This window comes from Harpia harpyja, chromosome 6, assembly GCF_026419915.1.
Source record: "Harpia harpyja isolate bHarHar1 chromosome 6, bHarHar1 primary haplotype, whole genome shotgun sequence".
Taxonomy (NCBI): domain Eukaryota; kingdom Metazoa; phylum Chordata; class Aves; order Accipitriformes; family Accipitridae; genus Harpia; species Harpia harpyja.
The window spans coordinates 7,018,381-7,043,358 of NC_068945.1; the positions used below are offsets into that span (position 1 = coordinate 7,018,381).

The following is a 24,978-nucleotide window of genomic DNA, read 5'->3' on the forward strand; positions in this document are numbered from 1 at the left end:
TCTGTAAGACAAACAAAAGATGAGTGTAAACTCAAATTTGAAAGCAGAGTCCAGGGCTCAAGGAACTAGAAAGACAGCTAAGGACCTTATATAATGGTGTGTGAGGCTGTGATTAGAGACAGTCAGGTCTTTGGATGAGTGGCAGAGAGCAGACGAGCACATATACTCACTGGTAACAGCACTGTCACAGTGTCAAGCTAGAAGAAAACAAATGCTGTGTGTGAACCACTGCCCTTGCTTCATTCAGCAAGATACAGACCACTGCATCTAGTGAGGGAAACAGGGTCTGGCGTTCTCCTTGACCGTTATCTCATCACTCTCTTTCAGTGTGATTGTAAGGCAGACAGAATCCTCCCTGGTGGATAAATTCCATGGACACGGACTTACCTTTGTGGCTGCCAAGTCAAGGAGCAAGTAAAGATGTGAGGAGCAATTTGGAGATTACCATTGAGCATTCCCAGATGCGGTGAGCTTGATGAAGCAAGCTAGCTCTCTCCGGGGGGGTAGCAACACTTAGAGAAGTGCCTGAGTCAGCTCGATTTTGCGGAGGTTTCCAACAAGACCCAGAATCTGGGAGATGCAGAAGCACCTCAGAGGTACCTTCAAAAACATCTTTTCTTGGGCTAGGGCTGGAATGGAGCCAGACATCATATAGAGAAGGAGAAAGTCCTTTAAAACGCATGCATCCTTTGATATCTGTAGGGCCATGAGGTGAGAAGGGGAGGGACAGAGGCAGCAGCAGCAGGTGTGATGAGACACACATCCCCCCCTCACCAGCACTATACTGATCTCTAGCCATGAGATCACTTCAATTTGATGTAAGCTTGAGCAGCCTTGGCTGCTCTGTCACAGAACGGAGGGACCACCCCTGCAGGACTAGGAGGAGGACATGCCAAGTTACCTTTGCACCTTTCCCTGTGGCAGGTGTTCAGTGCAGTACCGCAGGAATTACCTCTGAGGAAGAAAAGGTGCACTTCTGCAAGTGGTTGTGAACTGTCCTGAGAAAGCTGCACAGCTGTATAAATTCCACATCAAATATTTCACATGAACATAATAAAGTCCAAGAGTGCAACCAGTCTTTTTGACATAAAAAACACACTGCACTTTAAAAAATATTGAATTTATTCGTATGTCTAGCCTATTTAACAGTGGATCACACTGGTAGGAACAATCACAAATATCTAGTTACATGGTTTCATCAGGTTCTGGCCTGTGCAACGTTGGGTTTGAGTCAAGCGCATATTATGGCATCACCAATAAGGACAATGATTGCTGTTCAAAGCTCAGTTGAGTCCCATCTATTTGGTCAACTTTCAAGCCCAATAACCTCTTCTCCCACTGTGTGTGGGATTCTCTACAAAGAACTTGTATTCTCAAAGTCTGAATCCAGCAGCCAGCCTGAAGCACATGCTCCATCTAAAAATTCTGTTTACTTCATGTCCTTTATTTGAAAGGCTTCAGGTTTTCAGCGCAACTAACAAACAAAAAAACCCTACCCCTACAATTTCTCAGAAATGTTGGACCAGACTTGTATAAATCAGCTTAGCTCCAATAAGGAAGCTGGAATTACTTATCTCACCACATGATCTGGCCTGCAAATCCCAACTGCCTTCCTTGAAATAATGCATCGGAGCAAGGTTTCCTGGCAAAAGAAAAGCAATCCTGTAACTAACATCCCTGCTGTTTGTGCTGGCACACAGCATGGTCTAAAGTCTCTGACTTGCGTGCCATGTATCTGAAGGGTACCCATAGACTTCTGCAGCATATTCGCACCTTTCTAAACACAGCCTGCACTTAAGTTGACTCTGAAGACAACCGCCCTTGCAAAAAGGGTCCATGGCAGCTCTGGCTACCCACGGTCAGTCACACGGCCTTGCCACACACATCAGGATACCCAGTGACTCAGAGATGTCCCACACTGCATGCTGGGCTGCACTGAGACGTAGAGTAGGTCTCTGTATTGTTTGCGCCCAAACAATATGAACGCGGAGTGAATGTTGCCTCCTAAGAACTGTGGGCTCACATCCACGCTCAGGCCTACTGAGCAGATCTGCTCCGAAAGCATCTTTGGATCTGGCACCTCAGGGTTTCTGTAAGCCCGGTCCTATAAGCCTGTTTGAGTCACAGGTAGTCGGGAAGTCACAGCTCATCAGAGGATCAGACCCTCAGCCAGCAGCTACAAGGCAGTACTACAGTCCTAGGCTGTTACAGGTGCCGAAAGCTGCCGAATCAGAGAAAGCTGCCTTCTACCTCTTTTCCCTCACACATTGACTGTGACGACTGCCAGACAGGCTAAAAGCCGTTCATGAAAATGTAGAGGGTGTTACTGATAAAGAGTCCTAGGGAAGCTGGATGCCCAGCATCCATCAGAGTACCCTCTGAAAATCCCAGTCGTCACGCTCAGGGTATCCTTTACACCACTCTTCCTCTCAGTCTCTCCCTTCCCAGAGCCAATTCTTTCTACCCACTCTCCCACTCTCCTGTGCCGAGAGCTGGCAACGCGCACAGAGTGGTTCCACATTTGGTTATGGACACTTGGCTGCAGGACTGACCTTTGCTGCTGCCAAAAGGAGGGGATTGCAGGCCAGAGCATCCCTCTCTGCCCTTCACTTTTCAGTGCTAATTGGGTTTTCTATCAGTTTCAGCACGGCACAGCGTGGACTTGTGGAGCTTGAAAAGCAACAGAGGTTTTTATCACAATGGTACAATGGGAAAAGAATTCAGAGCATTTTTCTGGGAACACTGCACACAATTATATTACATTTTCAGAACTGTCTGGCTATTGTGCCTTCTAAAACACATGAAGGACTACAAACAGTGCTATTTCAGTGAAGCTCTCTACAGCCACTGAAACTAAGTCACCACCTCCTTTAGAGCAGGCAGTGGACTCACATGTTCACAAGAATTGACTGTACATACGCTAAAGCAAGACGCTTCATAGGTAAATGAGAAATACCTCTAGTTTGGGCCCATCCCTTAGATATCAGATATTATGCATGAACAGGATGATTACTACTTGTAGAGCTATGTGGAACATCTACCATTTATCTGAGTTATTAAAACACAGTTTTAAATAGCACAGTAATCCAAGGCCAAAAGACAGGCAGACAAATGGACACTTTGGCCACTTGTTTGATCGTCTGGAGAAAGCTATTTGCTGTTCTAAGGGCTGACCTTACACATTTACCAGGACTGGATCCTCCACTTGAAAAAAGGTTTAAAATAAGTTTCAACAACGGAGCCTTTTGGAGGTGCCCTGTGACAATTTCCAGCTTCCCACAGGACTCGGTGCTTGTCTGGGGTTTTTGATGAACAGCTCATAAATTGTTGCTATTTAGCTACTGGCAACTGAATCCTGCTTTATTTAGTTTTCCCAGAAATGAGACACATTTGAATCTTGTATGGGATTCTCCCTACTTCCTCCCTCCAACCCTTGTTTACATCTAGTTTCAGTTTCCTGGAACTAAGAGTGTTAACCCGTTTAAAAACAACAGCAACAAGAAAACCAGAAAGCAAGGAAACCAGCTTCCTGTCCATAAATGTTGTATTCCCCGCACACAGGGAAACTTCACCAACTCTACAGTAAGAAGATGCAACAACCTCCTTTGCAGCATCCTGACGTAACAGCCTTGCAGCATCCAGAATCCAGCCTAGTAAGAAAAAAAAAATTGTTACGTGTTAAAAAAATGCCCGAAACAAATGTATTATTTTGCACGGATCGCAGTTAAGACATGTCAGCCTAAGGGTTCATTTCTTAATGAGAATGTTTGAAGGGACTGAATTTGAGATATCTTTTCAATATAACTGCAGCTGGCTACAATGGAACGTGCTACATTGCTTACCTTGACACGTGTTGGGGGGATTTGATTTATGGGGGAATTTTCCTTACAGCTGCTGGGAATTATATGCATCGCTTCTCGCATGAGATGAAATACACATATTGGAAGGTTGCAAAGTTTGATAGGATGCATTGCAGTGCTGTGCTGCTCCAAGGACAGAGACCCAAGGTCTGACCTTTACTGTAACTGGGACTTTGTTAATTCCTGTAGCCAGTTTCTTGGTGTCTAATTTTAAGTCCTTTTAAGACAGATCTATATTAACAATTTGGCTTATAAGCCTCTTCCTCCATGCCAAGGTCGGGAAAGTCAATCAGAGCAAGTGAGGGAATTTTTTTAATTTTTTTTTTTTTAATCTGATCTGAAACGATTTATTAAGGCAACAAATGGAAAATGTGTTGGAGCTGCAAGGACCTTTCTTCATTTAGAGAATTCTCCATTGTCACACTTTGATGCAGTCCATTCTAGCTGCATCTAGGTCCATCTGTGCTGGTGACACATGAAACCTAAAGGGCTATTCATAAGTTATTAAAGACATCTGCAGTCCTCCACAACAAAGGAAAGAGAAAGGGAAGACAGAAGTGACAGGAATAAATGTGGCACTTGGGCCTTCCTAAATTCGTCAAGGTCTGTTACAATCTGAAAAGTCACAAAACAGTTCCTCATAACTCAAGCAATACTTATGTTTCTTTTCCCCGTGTATGTCAACAGTGCAAAGCCTCAACTCTGCTAGTCTAACATGCCCCTAAAAGTTACCTATTGCATTTTTCTTTACACAGGATGGCTTATGTGTTCCTATGACACTGTATTGGGTTTGCACAGCAAGGTTTTGGTAGCGGGAGGGTGCTACAGGGGTGGCTTCTGTGAGAAGCTGGTAGGAGCTTCCCCCATGTCTGACAGAGCCAATGCCAGCCGGCTCCAAGACAGACCTGCTGCTGGCCAAGGCTGAGTCAATCAACGACGGTGGTAACGCCACTGGGATAACATATTTAAGAAGGGGGGGAAAAAACCCCTACCCATTCTGCAGCCAAGAGAGAGGAGTGAGAATATGTGAGAAAAGCAACCCTGCAGACACTCAGGTCAGTGAAGAAGGAGGGGAGGAGATGCTCCAGGCGCCGGAGCAGAGATTCCCCTGCAGCCCGTGGGGAAGACCATGGTGAGGCAGGCTGTCCCCCTGCAGCCCAGGGAGGTCCACGGTGGAGCAGATCTCCACCTGCAGCCCAGGGAGGACCCCACGCCAGAGCAGGTGGGTGCCCGAAGGAGGCTGTGACCCCATGGGAAGCCCGCACTGGAGCAGGCTCCTGGCAGGACCTGTGGACCCATGGAGAGAGGAGCCCACACTGGAGCAGGTTTTCTGGCAGGACTTGTGAACCCGCGGGGGACCCACGCTGGAGCAGTCTGTGCCTGAAGGACTGCAGCCCAGGGAAGGGACCCATGCTGGAGCAGTTCATGAAGAACTGCAGCCCGTGGGAAGGACTCATGTTGGAGAAGTTCATGAAGGACTGTCTCCCATGAGAGGGACCCCACGCTGGAGCAGGGGAAGAGTGAGGAGTCCTCCTTCTGAGGAGGAAGGAGCAGCAGAGACAACGTGTGATGAACTGACCTTAACCCCCATTCCCCATCCCCCTGCACTGCTGGGGGGGAGGAGGTAGAGAAAATGGGGAGTGAAGTTGTGCCCAGGAAGAAGGGAGGGTTGGGGGGAAGGTGTTTTAAGATTTAGTCTTTATTTCTCATTATCCTATTCTGATTTGATTTGTAATAAACTAATTTCCCCAAGTCAAGTCTGGTTTGCCCGTGACGGTAACTGGTGAGTGATGTCTCCCTGCCCTTATCTTGACCCACAAGCCTTTCGTTGTATTTTATCTCCCCTGTCCAGCTGAGAAGGGGAGCGATAGAGCAGCTTTGGTGGGCACCTGGCACCCAGCCAGGGTCAACTGACCACAGATACATGGTTAGGATGTGATTTTAAATTAATTAGGACTCCTGAGTCCTAAACAAAACTCTGAGGTCCAGACTTAATTTAATTGTGTGAGTAGTTGACAGGGCTAGCCATGAGCTTAAAGAAGTTAAGCCTGTGTCTACCTAAACACTATGAGTAGCTCAAGCCCTGCATTGCAAAGAATTTGTACCATTTATATTTTTACACAGTTTTTTCTACCAAGACAATTCCATTTCCCACTCTGTACAGGAGCGTGAAAGCAGCTTATTCCACCAGGAAGACCATACACTTTCTAGTCCTCGTGCTCCCGCAACTCCTGCTACTGCTTGACAATGACTCAAGTAGCCAGAAAAAGAAGAGCAGGACCAGGTTATAAAAAGAGTGTACCAGTAAGAAAGCCCTGAGCCAGAAGGTAGGTTGCAACATTGCCAAAGCCCACAGGAGGAGAAAGAAGTGGGAAAAATATGAGAGACCTGTAGGGAGAAGCCTGCAAACTGAACAAGATTTGTCAAGAGCTCTATCTAGATTCAGAAAGGAGTAAATGGCAGTGGTACATAAAATATTGCATGGTTATATAAATATAAATATATATAAGCACATTCACACTCACACAGAAGCTACGTATTTAAGCAATGACTATTGATATATAAGGAACTGTAAAATCTTACAAGTAAGAATTTGTAAAATGCATTCGTTTTTCAAAAAGTTTTCTAAGAAAAAGCCAGCTCTACCAACAAAATGTAAAGCCCGCTTGCTTTGAGTTCATCAAAACTGTGAGAAATCTCTGATTTGCAAGCTAAATCTGTGCTGATCTTCAAAGCAAAATTCCCTCACCGAGTTTTCTTTCATGTAAGCTTTTTCCTGCAGAATTATATGTTGGAGAGGGAAGTTTTCAATCCAGGGATCACAGAGAGTGAACAAGATAGAGATATGAAGGCTAGCTCACAGTTTTCCAAAAATTCAGAGCAACAATAACTGGATACTAGTGATTGCTTGGAGTTTAATAAGAGAGAGACCCCATCAAATAATTCACAGGCAGAGACAGATGTCTGCAACAACTGCCTTAATTGAACCTATGACAAATCACTGGATTTTCCTGCAGGGTGAACAGTCACAGTGGGGTTTGTTGGTCTGATTCTACTCTTAGTTTTATATTGATGTATTCGATGTGGATCTTCCCCAAAGTCAGTAGAGATGTTCCACTGGAAAAGAGTAGAGGATGAGTCTACATATTCAATATTGGATATCTAGCATCTCCTTTTATGCATCGTGTACATTAATAATCCAACAAATGCTTAGAAATTGTAAAATATACTTCCTTACAGCTTGTTTCCTGATCTACAGGGAGAAAATCCCTGCTCCTTTATGGTTTATAAATCCACTTAGTAAAGCTCCTTAGCAGCAAACAAGACTCCTCTTGCACTGGAAGTATTGCATGGTTAAGGTATGTAATGTCATCTGCCTGTCCAAAGCAAGGATTATGCAAAACTTAAAATCAATGGCAATAGAAATGGTCCCAGTAAATAAAGAGACACATGACATAAACAGGTTTTTGAGTTTAGCATGAAAAATCTTCTTGAAGTACTTGCAAATCCAGAAGCCCAAATCTAAATTTTTCTGGACCACCTTTCATCAAATGTTGTATAAACAAAGCAACTGCAGGGATCAAACACTACAGCATTAAGCAGATGTCTGAAAACAGCTCAGAAAGTATAACTGATATAACTGAAAATATTGCAAAAAAACCAGTTTGGCCACAGGACAGCAAAACTGCCATTTTAAATCTGTCAAATAAGCAAGGGATTAGCTAGTATAATACAGCAGTAAAGGGCTGACGTGAAACCAGGGTCCAGATCCAAGTTTATAATAGTGTTTGAAAGCACCATTAAAATAATGATGACTATCGCTCACACAGAGAAAGCGCTAGGAAAGATTTTTGACTGGGCCAGAAGAATGGCAGATGGACTGAAGAGGATTTTTGTAAGCCTATAATTCTGTAAATGTAAAAGTAATAAAGTATCTAAAAGGAACTGATACGAAGTAAGGCAACTTGAAGCATGAGATAAATGAAATACTGAAGTACTCCTTGCCAGCCTACGACTTACTCATTACTCAGTTATTGCTTACTTACTTTTAAATACTATTTTAATATAAAGTACAAAACTAAACCAAGAATTTCGAAAGTGGCCAGTGACATTGGATGCTCAGCTTGGCACTCTGAAGGGGCTGGATTTCAGAAAGCAGAATGCACGTCTTGTACAGGCATCCAGAAACAAAACCTACTACATTGCTGCCATTTTTGAAAAGGTGGGCCTCATATATGTGTAGGGGGTTGCAAAGGATTAATTTTGGGGACCCATTTCTCTATCCCTTATTGCCCTTAATTTTGAGAATCCGATACTGATGCCTAAATTCATAGTAAATAGCTCCTAACTCTTCAGTGAGGCTTTCTGAAACCAGCGACATGAAAAAAGGGACTATGCTTTGGAATGGGATCTAAACTCGCCTGTGCAATTTTTCAACCCCGTTTCAGACACCTTCTACATTTATGATTTGAAAAGATGCAATAATCTTCGTATTTAAAAAAAACCTGCTGCCTCCTTCTACCATACAAGATCCTTGAATCCTTCTCAGTGATGATAGATGCAATCCCATCCAAACTACATGTGTAAAGTAAGAGGGAGATCTACACATAGGAACAAGTACTGGCAAGTTAACTGAGAATAATTTAAGGCTTTGAGTGCCTCTGTCACAGTTGAAAACCCTGGGGATAGCAAAAATGTAGGGAAAGTTACCTCAAGTGGATGTAACTCCACTGAAGCAAATTTTATTTGCTTCCGTTATAATAAAAAGACACATGTGGCAGCCAGGCTATTATACTGTCCAAGGATAAGGGAGAGGTGATTAAACAGACCAGATCCAATGTATTTACAGTACCCATCTTAAAACAGAGAAGCCAAAAAGAGCAACAGAATTGTGAAGCAAGCAACTGAGTTTCTAATGAGAGGATAAAGCTACAAACTCCTTCCAGTGTCCTGCTACAGCAAAGGCAAACTGATGCAGTGGACATAAAATCAGGTGATGTTACAGTTCAGGTGAAAAGATGCAGCACTGCCTCATGTGAAATTGGTAGTTTTAGCCTGCCTGAGTGAATGAAAATATTCAGGGAAATTCCCAATACTCCATCATCCTTCTTCAAATTAAATCCCGTTTAACCACACAGTGCTGGCCATATGCAGCTCACACTTCTCTCCCTAGGAGCCATCTGGAACTCCCTTGAGGAATCTCAACTTTCAGGCAAATGTTCTATTTAATTCTGACATTAACAGTTAAAAAGACATTGTTGGATTTAATGTCTTTTATGACATTGTGCAAAGACTATATTGACTTGCTCCAGAAAATGGGTCATGTGGCCAGGTCCCACATCAATTCCCTTCTACGTGCCTAAATCCAACGTAGCAAGGCTAAGTGCTTGTCCTGAGCTGCCAACAAACTCCGGAGACACAAGAACATAGAAAACACTGAATTTCTCCACATGCCTATGGCAAATGACAGTGCCACTCAGGCTGTCTTGTGCTTCAGGCCTCCCAAGCACATACCACCAGCCCATACCTTGCTATATGTATTGCTTAAAACCTTAAGCAAGAGGTACAGCTCTGCACATGCCAAGTGGCTGTACTCCACACCTAACACCCTGACCACCGCTACCTTCTCTCCCATCACACCAGAAGGGGAAATGCCAGAGAGGGTTCGTTGCTTCCTTTCATAAAACAGCTCAGGGGTGAGGGCACTCATCCAGGATACCAGGCACCTTGTTTCTGTGCTCTCCTCTATTGCAGCTGCCTCCAAAGAGAACTCCAAAGCTGCAGGCATTAGCAATTTGGCCATCAGGTGCTCCCAGAGCTGCCTGTTTACATGGTCCTTGCAAAGCGTTATGATTTCAAGCTCCGCTGGCAGAATGACAAAACAAGGCAGATCCGCCAAGTTGCTGGTGGGAAAGATTTCACCCAGGAAAGAAGGAAGGAGCAAAGAGCAGGAGGTCTCATTCCTTGCTCTAAGGAATGCTCATCCTTCCTCTTCTGCATCATTAATCCTACGTCCCACAAAGCTTCAGCAGCAAGGACAACATCCCGCTACACCTTAAACCAGCCACCTCTGCTGCCTGGTGGCCAGGGGGTCCTCCTACCAGCGTGGATCCTGCACAAAAAGAAGCTGCCCTCTCGCTCACATCTTGAAAGAGCCAGTCTATGCTCAGCTTTAAAAAAAAAAGGCTGTATCTCTGTTATCAGGGGAGGTTTCTGCCCTGTGAGTCCTGCTTCTGCACAGCCAGGGTGTAGAGCTTCACGAACGTTGCGGCGGGTTCATGGCACACCCCAGCACTGCCTACCGAGATAGCTCTCCAGTAGCAAAAGAAACCGCTTAAATACTTCAAATGCCGAGGCGGGCACCTCTCCTCATGCAAAAGGAGCCTTCATGGCCAAGCTCACCTCTGCCACAAGCTGCCAACCCCCTTTCGCAGCGCAGGTCGCCCATCCAAGCGTTGCCTTGGCAGATACCTCCACGGCCCACAGGATGGCACTGTGTCACCCCACAAACTCGTCACTGGCTTTCGGTGGCGTCTCCTGACACCAACAGTCAGTGTAAGGCAGACTTTTTCACATCACAGGTGTTTGGGGGTTTTTTCCCTTTGAATTTTCAGGCTTTTCAGAATTCAACATAACTCTGCAGATTCTCCCATGCCGGCACACCAGCTGATCCTCTGTGTCTTTGCTCAGAAAGATCACCATCTGCTTTCTGTGGGCATTTTGCTTGAATAAACAACAGTAAGCTTAACCCCCGAAAGGGTTAGCCTAGTAGCTACACAGCAACCTCCAGAACAACTGCTTCCTTTTGCTGCTGAGAAATTGTATTTGGTAAGCCTGAAATTAATTAATAACAGCTACTGCTTACAACACGCTTTATATGTTCAAAGTACTGTACAAAACCAAATTCAGTTAACAGTTTTGCTAATTACCACATCATTTGCATTCTACTGAAGATCAGCGCAAAGCTGAGTAACCTACAGCTATCAAACATGGACTGAAGGGGGCTCAAGCCTTTACATGCACATGCATGGACATACTCCACACATATGCTCCAGCTCAATTCATACAGCATCCGCACAGTTTCATGACCCCCTCCCATTTATGGGTCAAAGATGAAGCCAAACCACAGACATTAAAATTTGGACTGTGCACCAGACTTCAAAGCCTTCTCAACAGTGTTTGAGGATCCTAAGACACAGGGTTTAGATTTTTCCTATACTCACAAAGCATGCCTTCAAGAAAAATATTCTGGGACAACTGCAGAGTCAACAACTTTAAATTAAAATTCAACAAGATATGCTTGTCCTTATTAAAATTTTTGGAAAGGATCACCAAAGTCAATTATTTCAGCTTAAAGTAGCAGAGAAGATGAAGTAACTTGAGTTTTACTTGAGTCCAAACTTCCTTACCAGCTTTGACTTCAGCTGCTAGCCCTTGCAAAAGCCTTATCTGTTTTACCTTCATCGTTGTTTTAAATGCTTTTTTGCAGTATGGATATACCCAGGGAACCAGCACACAAAATCACAACAAAATATTAGAGCTGGGTCTAAAGCAGAGGCAAAGACAACGGTTGCTAAGGACAACGGCCTGCTGGGGACACCAAAACAGCCATGGTTCTGCCGTCTGCTCGGCTTATACCCGAGCCCTGGGAAGCCAGGCTTGCAGATGCTGATGAGAAGTGTGGAAAGCGGCTTGGGGACAAGGAAACTGCTGCCATGGTTGAGGCAGTGGTAATAGTCATCTCCACTCCTTACCTCTCCCCTCCTTCCGAGGGTCTCCAGGGCCCCTCTGGCTCAGCTCTCCTTTCTCTCTCTTTCTGTTCCTCCCCAAGGCTTAACTCTGGCCCCACATACGCATCAATATATAATTTTGCCTTTGCAGCTGACACCAGCCTGGCACGGTAAAACATGAATAAACTGAAAGCAACCACATGAATTTATAGGAAAGTTGCCCTGCTTTGATGAAGTCATGGAGTTAAAAGAAAGCACGGTGAGGGAAGGCATTGCTTTGGTGGACTCCACATGTGGAGGTGTGAATGGAGATGGCATGGCACAGGTCATACACTCAAGGGATCACCAGGGCAACAATCACCGGGAGACAAGGAGTGTGATCAAAAACAGCAAAGTAAATACAAGCAGCAACTTCATTTACAGCTCTCCAGTCCCTAAGAAGTGGGTGATTTGGGTTCAAAGGATCCTTTGCTCCCGTCACTCTTTCACTGTCAAGTACTAATCCAGCTTAGAGCAAGAGCCAGGATTTTCAAATGCGCTTGCTATTGGTCCAACTCTGTTTCACTAAAATCACTAGAAAAAATTCCCAATGGCCATGGTGCAGTTGGGCTTTAACAGGGTTTTTTTTTTTAAATGCTATCTTCTACCAAACTTCTGGGAGTGAGACTTATCATATCTTCTGAGTGCCTGGCTGGTCACCTGCAGATCCAGTAGTCAGGTTTATGATTATTGCTGGAAAGCATGGAAAGAGGTGTAGGGGCACAGGGAAATACTCACAGAGGCAATGATACTGAAGCAAGTAAAGAGGGTCAACATCCCATTTATCCTGTTTCCAGCTGTGAAAATAATGATGCCCCTTATGGAAGTTACAGCCATGTGAAATCAGAAACAGGCTGACAGAGAAGCTGACTGAAGGTCCCACAGTAACCAGCTGTCCCAGCTTCAAACCTAAGTCCAACTTCCCAGCCCGGCCTCACACCACCTGCTTGTGACTCCCTGTAGGAAAAAGGGTCATTTGCATTCTCTGGAGAAAAGTGAGTTTACCAATGAATACGTTGATTTTTCCTATTGATCCTTATCACTGATAAACACCCAACTGCATGCTGAGGAGAGAAAGACTTTATTTCCCTTCTACATTTGGGGAAATCGAGGCACGGGAAAAATGAAATGTCGGATCCATACCAGATCCAGGCCCAGATTGTGCCTGTGAGCCTCAGTCTGCCCCTAGACTGTTACGGTGCTGTTGCAGACTGGATAGCCAAAATTCAAAACCATTCCAATGGGAATTTTAGTTATGCTTCAAGACACTGAATTTTCAAGATAACAGGTCTCATTTCCTAACTCTATGGAAAATTGACCAGCTGAAAACCTAAAGACTTCTAAAACACCCTGTACCACCCTGCCTAGTTGGCATCAGAAGAAAAATGTGCTGATATATGAATACCAGCTGAGAATTTGGCTCCGCTTGCCTGAAACCAACTCTCTGCATCAGTAGGGGTGTTAAAATATTTTGGCCATCAAGAAAATTCTTCATGCATCATGGTGGGCACAAAGACATGACAATGGGCCCTCTCCAAAAATGTAAGTAAGTGACTCAGGCACCTAAATACGCTATAGGACAGGAAGGAGTTTGCAAGAGGATTCATCTGGGCCTTTTTGCCTATGCTTGCTTCTGAATCACCAATATATGACTAAATATAAACCATGAGGAACCATAATTGCTATTCTATGTATCCTCGTATTCCTCTGAAGGACCATAAAGGAACAAAAACTAGAAAAGCATTTATGAGGATTAGTTCTTAACAATGCCAGTGAAAATCTGTACAGAAATGATCTTGCCAGATTCAAAGTGCAGATTTGACTCCTCAGTACCAGTGAGCTGCTAGCATCCAAATCACCTTCGTGCTTGGAGAGCTAATACAAATCTATGAGAGAGATGGTGAACTCCTCCCATCTCCAGCATATTTTCTTCTGCTGCTTCAATACCTTGGTCCCTGATAGCAATTCAAGGGGTGAAAAAAGAAAAACCTGCATAAATTTACTTGTTTTGGACTAGCTGTGAAAAGTAGATGTCAGCCTCTTATCTCCATGGTGCATTCAACGGGCTTTCAATTTACCTTGCAGTAAGTCAGCTCTGGGCTTTGTCAGATATAGAAATATTTTGCACGCTTTTAATTATAAGGCAGCCTGCAAGGGAACAGAGAGTCACGAATAAGGGGGTTGCACTGAATATTTTGTGTCTGAGCCTGAAAAACAGAAATCAGATCAGCATGGCCAAAGCATTGGCCCAAAGCCAACAGAGCTAGGTAACAGCAGGACTTGTTAGCATTCGGATATTCCGTGAGTTTCATGCATAGGGCCAAATGATTTTCTGTGTTTGTTTGATCCTCACTGTCCATGTGTTAGTTACTACTGTTATGACAGTAATACAACACAGTGTCCTTAGGGAGCAGGGTCCCCAACTGTGCCTGACATATAGGTCTTAGGTGAGAGATGGGGCATACTCAAAAAGATCTCCCTGTCTAAATGGTTTAGGGGAAAGGAGCAACTAAACGGTGTAATACTGTCCCATTTTATCAAGGCACTGAGATACGTGGGACATCCAAAGGCCATGTGACAGTACTGGGGACTGTCCCCTTGACTCCAAGTCCAATATTTAATTACAAGACCTTCCTTATTAAGTGGCCTCTTAACAAAAAAACCTGATACAACCTTTTGATGCAACTTACTAATAAGCAGAAATGCCAGGGCTAGAAGTACCAGCGGGTGTTTTTTCTACTATGTAGGTTACATGACTGGGGGATGGAGGATGGAGAGGAAAGCTGCATCGGTCTCCAAAACCCATCGCAGCTATATCACAGCTGCAGCTGGCTTGATCAATATGTATTCAGAGAACTTCTATGGAAATGTTGATTAACGGTTACTATGCAAAGAAGAGCTCACTACTCATCTTCTCTGAAATACACGTAGCTTAGTCTTAATGGCAGTTCACAAATCTGCGCAGGTTTTTTTAAAGAGCCAACGAAAAAAGGTAAGTAAGGAGGTGAGCTACAGTGCACTGCAGATAGCACCTTCTACTTCCATTCTTCCCAATACACCCAGAAAATCATTAGTAATAATTTATTTTTTCTTTTTTCTTTTCTTAGTACATAATCTATGAGTAAAAAGACCCTAAAAGATTAGCTGATGAGTGGAAACAGGTGGAGCTCAGAATTCATAATGACATCTTCTAGCAAGTCAAACTGTATTGTAAAAGCAGTCTGGACTCATTAAACAACTTTTTTACTTGTGCGGGTTTTCAAGAACGACTGGCTTGCCTCAGCAATAGTCAAAGCACTGGAACATCCCTTCTGTCACTACTAATACATGCTGTAGTACCCATACCATTTGGTCTGTCATTTCATCTCTTTTGGAGCATCTCAATATCACCTAACTGAATTCAAGGAAGTATTGGAGCTGACACTGGAGCCACACTGCTAGTAATCAGGAACAACCAATGGCTACCACTACACTGCTTGGAAAAAAGTTTTTTAAAAATACACTCTCCTAAACCAAGGACAATCCCCTCCCTTCAAAAAAAAAAAAACCAAAACAAACAAAAAAACCCACCAAAACAAATCCACATTATATCTCTCACTACAGATCAAAGTAAAAAAAGACATAAATGCAAAATTTTGTATTTTACCTTGTTTACATACATTTCCTTAAAAAAAAAAATTAAAAAGCTGAAACATTCAGAACATTAAGAAAATGATCACACGCGTTACAAAATTTTCCAAACCTGCATTTTCTAAAGAATACCAAAATGAGCCGAAATGAAACTCCTCTCACAAATATTGCCCATTTTGAGGAAGAGGCATCTTTTGATGGAAATATGTCCTACAAAAATGTTTGCAATCCATCGCAGAAAACTGTAACAGATCATCAAATAACAGACAAATGGATAAGCAATAGTGAATAACCCCCAAAATGTTTCTGAAAGTCACTGTGCCACCTCCAAGGGCAGACTACAAAGATCAATTGCTTTGTGGGTATTATTTTGTAAGCATGAAAGCCCATAGTCTACAGTACTAAAAGGAATGTACCTGACAGTACTATTTCCGATACATTAAAATATGAGCATAATTCAGAGCTTAAGAAATATACAATATATTCGTGGTACTTATCTAAAGAAAAAATAGTGATAAAGTAGATGTTCTAAATTTGTCCGCCTGACACCAAATGGGACCAATAGGTAAATATCTACTCTGTACCTTTCCATTTTAGGTACTGATGATGAAGTGGGATTCAAACACAAAGCAGGTCTGTTCCTCCATCACTGACAAGGGAGCTTGTGCACAGAGCTCCTTACTGTTTAATGACAGCACTACCCTTAAAAATATAAACCCATTATAAGAATGCAGGTGTTGACTGAGGAAGGTTTAAAACTGAAGCATGGAAAGGGCAAATAAATAGGGTCAGAACTTGGTCACAGGTTAAGAGCATGTTAGTGTTTTACACACTGGATAGAGTGTTCTTGAGCTGCTAGCTTTGCAATGCAAGGCCAAAAAAAAGAACCCATGTAAATACTATTTATGCATAAATAAATCAGACTGGCTTGAAGATTCGCAATAAATGCATCTCCCATGCTTCTTACGTATCCTCATGAATCCACATCACTTACTTGTAGGTTTTGTTCCTGTGCTCTTTAACTCTACTCCCTGTCAAAGTCAACACCTCCTTGCTAAAAGACACGGTTGCCAGGGCCAAGAAGAAGAAGATTTGTTCTGTAGCACTAAAAGAGTCATGGGTTCTGCTCATTTAGACTCTTGCTTTCCCACCACTCTCCACAGCTAACTGTGCCTTATTCTGTTCCTACTATAAAATCAAAATGTAATGATGCTCTCTCACCATCGGAAGGTTCTTCGAGCTCCAAAGAGGACAATTTTACCTGTATAATCCCTTTGCCCTGCTTTTTGCTCTGGGTTTGTGTGGTGATTGCTGCAGTAGGATCTTCACCACTAATATGTTATGTGCCTCAAGACCAATGCTTCATACACAACGGCAGTGCACATGATATAACAACAGTAAATTAAGAAGCACATAAACATGCTGATGGTGGTGTCTTCCATCAATTTCAAAGTGAACTGAGCTCAGAAACCAGATGTGACACTGTGTTCATGGTTCAAATGAAACTCATTGGCTCACTTTATATTTGTTTTAATTCCTTTCTAATTTGGCTGACTGCTGTAACTCAAGAAATTATGCCAAGCACTTGGGACAAGCCCTTAAGACAACTTATGGACAACTGGATTTGTGTGCACCATCCTGCTAATGTCATTGATAAAGCTCAAGTGGTGTCCACATTCACATGCTTTCATAATGTGCATGGTTATTCGTAAAATTTCCTTTGCTTTGCTTTTTCTTTTTTTCTACTTAAAGGAGAAAAAGCAGAGCTATTTCAAAGTTAAAGAGTAGAACTAGCTAGCTAAAATATAGATACACATCACAAGATGATGGTTTCCTCACACAAGTGAACAAAGAGCAGCAAGAAGCTAGAAGGCTCAAGGACAAAGTATAAGGACGGATTCTTCTTGGCGCTTTTGTGACATGGAGATGGATGGGTGGGTGAAGCTCCCACCTTGGTCAACATATATTCTACCTCCTGAGCTTAAAGGGATATTTTGTGACTTTTCCACAGGATGAAATGAACTGAAAGAGGTAAGAGAGGAAACGTGAAGCTTTATTCTGTCTTTGTCAGAACAGTGCCTGAAATTATTCTGCTAACGTCTTCAGGCCAGAGTGGCCATTGTTGTCAACTGCTCTGACCTTCCATTCAACAAATGTTGTTGAAGATCATGCATCTGCATCCAACTCAGATAACCTGGCTGAGCTGCAGCAGAGCTGGCTCAAGGCTTTTCTCAAAATTAGGTACAATGCACTGTTCCAATGATTCCTCACGGTAGTGAGGAATTACCAGAGACCCCAGGAAGGAAGAAGGTCAGCGTAGAGCTGGAGAGCTCTGGACAGGGAGAAAGGACCAGACAAGGTCAGCAGAGGTTCCAGGTTAAGGGGAAGAGCAGTGAACAGAGATCGGTGGCTTGTTAAAGGGCATGAACTTCCCCTCTGTCTCCAGACTAGCTCCTAGAGTGATCTGGCATCCCCTGCTCCATCCTACCCCACCCCTAGGACTTCTTTCTCTTCCCCCAGTCCCATAGAGAAAAAGCATCTCCCAAGACTCACAGCTCCTCCCCTAGTTCTCCCTCCTACCCACACACCTCATGTATTAAATAATAAAATCACCAGGATTTAGCATTTTGTAGTTAAATGGGTGCAGTATGGCAAATGAGCTGGAGGACACAAAACATGAGGGAAGATCTTACAATTTCTCACCTATTCAGCATCTCAAATACATCCCAGGTGTAGGAGAGGATTCTAGTAGACAAAGCCACTGAACTCGTGCTATTTCATCACATGTAACTACTTCCATATTACCCCTTTCATAAATTTAAGTCCATCTGAAAAAAAAGAAAAATTTGTTTTTTGCTTTCACTTCTCCTTTTCAGCCTAGAATGAGCGAGCTTTCGTTTCTCCTTCTTTGTCTGTTATATTAGAAATCACCACCTTCTTTCCAGGGTAAATTTATTCATAGCCAGTTTATGCTCTATTGTTCAAACACCAACACTGCCTTTTAGCTTAAATAGCTCTTACCTCTTTTGGCTACTCTGCCCCCAGTATTTTTGTAACTATAGGTCTTGTCAATCTTTTGCTGGCCTAGAAAAGTCAGGCTCTTCCAGCTTCCTCTTGCAAAGCAGTTTCCATTCACCTGATCATTCTTGCTATTCTTCCGTGCATCCTTCCTGACCAAATTTAGGTCACCAAGAATGCACACAGCATTCCAGATGAGGCCTTACAGGATTAACATTTCCCAGGTGGGCCTGAACGTGCTCCTTCTGAGACTTTCAGAGACTTGCGCCTGCAGTTTTTATGGCTGCGTTACTCTGGTGGCTCAGTAAGTGACACCAGCACTCTGGCTGATCTTAGCACCCCCAAGCTTTCTTTTTGTCTGTCTTCCCCAACTGATAAGCTTGCCACCAAAATCCCTATCGTAACTTTAATTTCTGTGCTATTTAGGATCTTGCCATTTCTTTAAGTCAATTAGTCAGTCAGTTAGTTCTGTGTCCTAATCCACAGTCTTGATGATGATGCTTAGGTTGCTTCATTGCTAGATTTCATAGCCTCAGCATTATTGCTAATATTTTAAACAATCCCAGGACTAATCCTTGAGGAACTCCTTTAAGAAACTCCCTCTTGTCTCACACTGCTTATTTATTCTGTTCTTTACTGACTCTTTTCCTTCTATTCACCCTCATCTGCCCCATCTCAAGTAGTATTTTTCCATATAGCATGCTAGTGGCTTTTATATGAAGCTTTTTGTCCAGTTTCAGGGAAGGCATGACTGAGATCAGCAGAGTTAGAGCAGGAAAGGAGTAGCCCAATTTGTTTAAACTTAGCATTCCCTGAAAATGGAGACTCTGAAGCCAGCAGATGTATAGCCAACCTACCAGGGCTGCAACAATTTTCACATAGCCATAACAGCAAAAAACTGTAGGAGGGGTAGAGTTTGTCTCTGTGTCTACCTCTGCTACCCTTCTGTTATTATAGTACTTAAGACTTGCAATATTATATTACTTAAGACATTTCTTTAGCTTAAAAAACTCTATCTCCTTGGAAAACATATCCAAGCAAGAGGAAGCTGATGGAAACTGGGATGGGAAAGCAGTCAAGAATCTAGGACAAGCAACTGCTCCATTCAACATGGGGAATCTGGTGACCACGCACGCCCCACACCAGCCTGACTTCTGCTCCAGCCAGGCTCGTGAGTGTGATGTCAAGGACACAAATTGCTGAGCACGGCACAGCAGACAAGTGCTCGCCTTCCCCTTACGGTATGGTAATGATGCACCTTCTGGAGAGCACCCGAGCAGATAAGCAAACAAAAAGACTGTGGTCCAATTCTGCTTTCACCAGGGATAAATTTGGAGTCACTTCACTGACGTCAGTGGAGTTATTCCAGAATTGCACCCATGTAAAAGAGGGCAGCATCTGCTTCCTGAAAATGGATGCCATCAAGCTAATTGAAAACAACAGATGCATCAACGAGCAGCAAGAGGAGACGGTAATGTTCCAGTTTTCTTGTAAAATACCATTTAATTTCTCTCCAGAGAATGTAAGAGAATAAACCAATATGTACTCTAAAAGCTAAATCTTCTGTTGGTGTAAAATTGTATACAACCTTTTAGGTGAATGGACCAATGTGTATCTACAACACCTAACGAGATCAACTCTATAGACATCTGCATTTACAGCCCTCTTCTTTGGGCCTGATTCTTCTCTCACCATTTCTTAAATCAGGAGTCACACTGTTCATATCCATAAGGATACTTCTATTTAACCTCGGGCAGACAGCTGAATCAAGACCCCTGTTTTCTTTAAACGAACAGTGGCTACAATACCAATTAAACTTGGCAATTTAATTGTTAAATTTGGTAATTAAATGGATAAATTTGTGATTTATAGCACTTTTTGACATAGGGTCCAAAACTTTACACCACTGAGTAAGTATCTTCATATTCATTTAGTGAAAGTGAAGCCAAAGAAGGACTTACTGAACTTTCAATGATATTTTGTATGAAGACAAAGGTTCCCCTGAGTCTTGTCTCTAATGAATAGGCAACAGGGCTTCAGTATTTTAGGGTGACCATGGAAGTTGATGAGCACTTTCCCTCCTATAAATCCTTTCCTTTCTTTCACTAAGAAAAAGTTATACACAGGAAAGTTCAATCTATTGCTTCAGCCCCTCTTAATTTCCACTACAGACAACACGAATATTTCCTGCAGTGAATGTTTATCAATGAATGTTTACGCTTTAGGAACGTAAAACTTTAGGAACGTAAAAAAAAAAAAATTCAAGCTCTTGTGCCAGCCAACAGTGCCCAGACAGACTTCCCTGAGCAAGTGAAAACCCAGCCAATTAGGCAAGGCATAGAGAATTAACAAGTACTAACAGCATAAGCTACACTGGAAATCAAAGTTACTGCAGTCCCTGTCTGCTTTCCCCCAAAAACATTCTTCTGGGTTCATCTCCTTGACTAGGGTCTTGCCTTTCTTAGGACCTGACCCTGCACAAGAAGAGCTCCTTCTTGCAAATTGGTGGGTAATTTCATCACCGACTCTCTTTGGTGGCAGCTAAGGACACTCGGCATTCACCGGTTTGTTTTATCAGAGGATTAAGTCTTCTCATCCTGCAAGCACCTGCTCCCCTCCTTAATTTCATGTGTAAAGCAGATGACTGCAAGTCAGGGATTCAACTGTGAACCTGCTGATAATACAGCTACAAATGTCTTCAGATTTGTCTAGAGTGCAAGCTCCAAAGAGCGAAGATGAAGACTGTGCTTTCGGTTACAGCAATGTCAATAGAGCTATCTTGTGCTTACAGGGCTGCAGCTGTGGGGAGAATCTCATTTAGTCTTAAGCATCCCTCTGAATTTGTCTGCACATTTCCACCATTGAAAAAAAAAAAAAAAATGCTATTGGTCTTATTTTTGTCAATATAAACTTAAAGAGAAGCTTAACTTTGCTGATTTTGGTAGACTTACTTGGACTCAAGTCAGATGAGAGCTTTTGGGAAAGCTGTAGTTAACTCCTGCTGTAATCTGCAGATCTTTCCCTGATATAAACAGGACCTCAAGAAAAGAACAAACAAAAATAAGCATTTTAACAAATACTACATATGTTTTGACTTGATGCAGAAGATTGAAGTTAGAGCCTAATCTAAACCAAGGTAGTTGTACTAAATGGAGTTTTGCCAACTTGAATCAGCAGATGGTGAGGATCTGGCTCATACTATATTTTTGCAGTTTATAATTATCTTTCTTTCTTCACCTAAAACCAGATTCTCCCTTTAGGCTGCAAATCTTAATTAGGAAAACCTTCCTCATTAATTGCAAGAAACTCTTAGTCATTAATTTCACAGAAGAAAAAGAAATCTTACCTACTTCTGCTATAGCAGCAGATGCTGGAGCTGTTTGTTCCTTTGCTTTTAGGGTTGATGCTATTCCTTCCATCACAGTATGGAAGACATCTCAGTCCTTACCCTGTGTCTTGCTGCCCTGAATTTCCTTTATACTCATTCTTCTTTATCTCCATAGGGATCTCTGTACACTGAATGGGAGGGCCTAGGAAAGAACATCAAGTCCAGTCACCTTCACCCCCACAGCTGCCGTAGCAGTGAATTTTTATCCATGGAAGCTGGATCAAAAGGGACAGGGCCGAAACAGAAGATTGCTCAGAAATCCCAAATTGCAACATTTTCCAAACAGGAACAGAATAGGAGTTTCATCTTGGAGGTAACTGCAGGAATCCACCAGAAATGTAGACTTTGAAATATCGCAAAACAGCTCTCCATGCCGTTCACGCTTACAGTCTTTTGTGTGGTTGATGAGTGCAGATTAAAAAAAGGTGTCCTCAGTAAAATTCTTCCTTTCCTTTCCTTCCCTCCCCACCTCCAACAAGATGATTTCTGCCCTGTCCTGCTTTGCTGCAAAACATCCTGTGGGAAAATTATCTGGGCAACCGACTGGCACGGAACAGCCAAGGGTTCTGGAAGGAGCAATAGTCTCTTCCACAGCAAAACTATTTCCTAGTGAGATTGTTGAAAGAGGAGTTTCTGCTTTTTTTAATGTGATGCTTTAGCTTGTATTCCTTGTCACCGGGCACCAGGATGGCTCTACATTCACAGGCCAGTTGCCCCTCAGCTCCTTGACTGCGAGTCCTCAGATTGCCCTTCACGCACTCCCCATTTCTCTGTGCACAAGGATATGCCGATAAAATCCCTTCCCATCTCCTGGTTTGCACTCTCTGCTTTCAAACGATGATAACTGTCTGTCTGGAGTTGGACAGGACAGTTGTACATGTTATAAGGTGATAGGATCATCTTCAGTAAGTAAAGAAAACAGCTGTAAAGGTAAGGTACTAATATCTGTGAACTGAAAATATTCAACGAGTGCTTTTCCTTGTAGCCAAAGTCACAGGGTAGAGAGAAAGTCTGGGAGGTTGTTATGGAAACAAGTCCCTGGAGGTGCCTACTTTGCTTCATGAGGATGCGCTCTGCCTTCCGAAGGAAATAGCTAGACAGACAGACAGACAGATTTGTGTTTCAAACATCCAGGAGTGAGTGCTAAGAGCTAAGAATCCGAGGTGAGATTTTCGAAAGCATCTCTGTGATTTGGCGACACGAGTCCTCTGTAAAGTGGCATGTGTGCCACTACGTCACTTCAGTCACTTGAAAAAATTCTGCAGGCTCCTTAATAAAAATGCCAAATTCCAGAAGTTCTATAATACACAGTATTATTGATGACTCTGGGACTTCACTGCCTTGCTTTTCAGGAGATGCTTAGAGAAGGATTTACATGCCTAAACATAAGTTCCAGGTTACAGCTTCCAAGCTTCTGTTGGCTTTTTGTATTTCTCTTAGCTCTAACACAGAAAACCCAGGGAGCAAACACCACTCCTGCCTTCCACATTTTCATTTGCACCTTCTTTTCAGAACCAAAAACCATGGATTGCAAAAACCGCACAAAGCTGTCTGTTTTCAACAAGGTTCCTCCACACGGGTGTTTGGTGTATGCATGTGCATGCATGCACGTGTCTGTGTGCAGGCAACGCTCCAGCTAGAAACTCACTGCTGAATTTCACCTGAGAGCAGGAAATCTCTTTACAAAAGACACGCTGGGATTATGCTACCAGTAATTTGCCTCACATCTGTTTTTTTTGCCGGAGTCTCCCTGCCCAGCCGTCTGTCATGCTGGTCGGGAGAACAACCTGTTCTGAGCAGGGAGGGCTCCTGCCTGGCAGGAGCAACGGGGTCAGGGCCAAGGGAAGAAACAAGCACGGAAATTTTCTGACGTAGGCTCAGCGTGCCTCATGCCTCCTCCTGAACTTGTGCTTAACCTGAGTTTTTTATATCTTACTTTGGGGAAACTTTTATCAGCTGATACAGTCAGCCATAAAATAACCCCAAACATGGGCATTCTGCTAGGAGACAGCAGCAGCCTTGAAACATCCCTCTTAAATAGCAGGTTCTCTTGCTAGTTGCTAGGGTATCTGCTAGGGCAACACAAAATTTGAAGAGTCACTCTCTTGCACTCACAGAAAAGATTTCATTACAGTGACCCTGAAACACAACTAAGAACAACAACAGCTTTTTACTGAATTAACTCACTGACCAAGACAACTTTTTACACAGTATCAGCAGAGATGCCACCACGCTGATCCTTCCTCAGTCCCACTTATTCGCCAGGCTTACTTACCCACCGGCTGGTTACGTGCTTCAAGGGATGCAGGATGGCTCCCAAGGCCCAGACAGTCACAGACATTTGCCTCGGTCCCGACGAACCAAAGAGGAATTAGGCACCTATGTACTCAGGCAAACTCCTCTCAGCTATAGAGCCCTCACCGCATCACACTTGTGTCTCCCAGACTGACCTGCAGTAACTGAGACAAGTGGCATTTTGCTACCGATTTCAGCGAGAGAGAGAACAGAGGTTTTAATGTAATGGTTATGCGCTGACCCCGAGGGAGATCCCTGCACATTAAAAACCTTTGAGAAGACAACGGGACTCTGGAGAAATGCAGCAGTTAGGATTTACACAAACAACTTCTACCGTATGATCAGGGCCCAGATGAGGAGAGGCCACAATAAAAGCACTCTAGGCATGAAGCCAGATCTCAAGACAAAGAAAAACAAGCAGGGTGACGACGATGCAAACAGATCCCATCTCACAACCAGCTCTGTAGCCAGTTGTGACTATATTAAAGTGTATGCCTTTAGCATTCTTAGCCTTATGGTTGAAAAGCATAATATATACATATACATAAAATGTATTCTATATATTTTGCATCTTGATATTATGTCTGGTTTATGTATTACATGTGTCACATGCAATATGTAGTACATTCTAATATGCATATCATACAGTATGACGCAAGGCATTAATGGCTGCCTTTGCTTTCATACACATACACACGTGAATGCAGAATATACACTCAGATTTAAAACAAGAAAGACTTTTCCTTGCAGGAAAATTTGCCAATAGAATCTGAAAGCATCCATTTCCCCTTCTCATCCACTGGCAGCATTTGAAACACTTTAAAGTTAGATGTAAGGCAGAGCTGATTAAAAAAGGGAAATGATCTGGGGAGCAAAATGTGCGTCTTAAGATGCAAATCTCTGGTCCCTTGGCAAACCCAGTACTGCAGGCCAAGCGATGCATTTTGCATTGCTAGCATGAGTCGCTCTCGTAAAACCTAGTGCATGCAAAAGACATTGCTGTGCCTTCTATCCACCG

The 24,978-nt window shown here is 43.1% G+C and overlaps 1 long non-coding RNA gene across 1 annotated transcript; it reads right to left on the bottom strand.

Moving 5' to 3' along the window:
• Positions 1-1,104: 1,104 nt before the first annotated feature.
• LOC128142919 (uncharacterized) lies at positions 1,105-24,970 on the bottom strand. The gene is made up of 3 exons (XR_008235552.1): positions 21,624-24,970; positions 21,229-21,315; positions 1,105-3,650 (listed from the first exon to the last, which is right to left on the bottom strand). It is a non-coding gene; the product is annotated as an uncharacterized LOC128142919 (long non-coding RNA).
• Between the last annotated feature and the right edge of the window lie 8 nt (positions 24,971-24,978).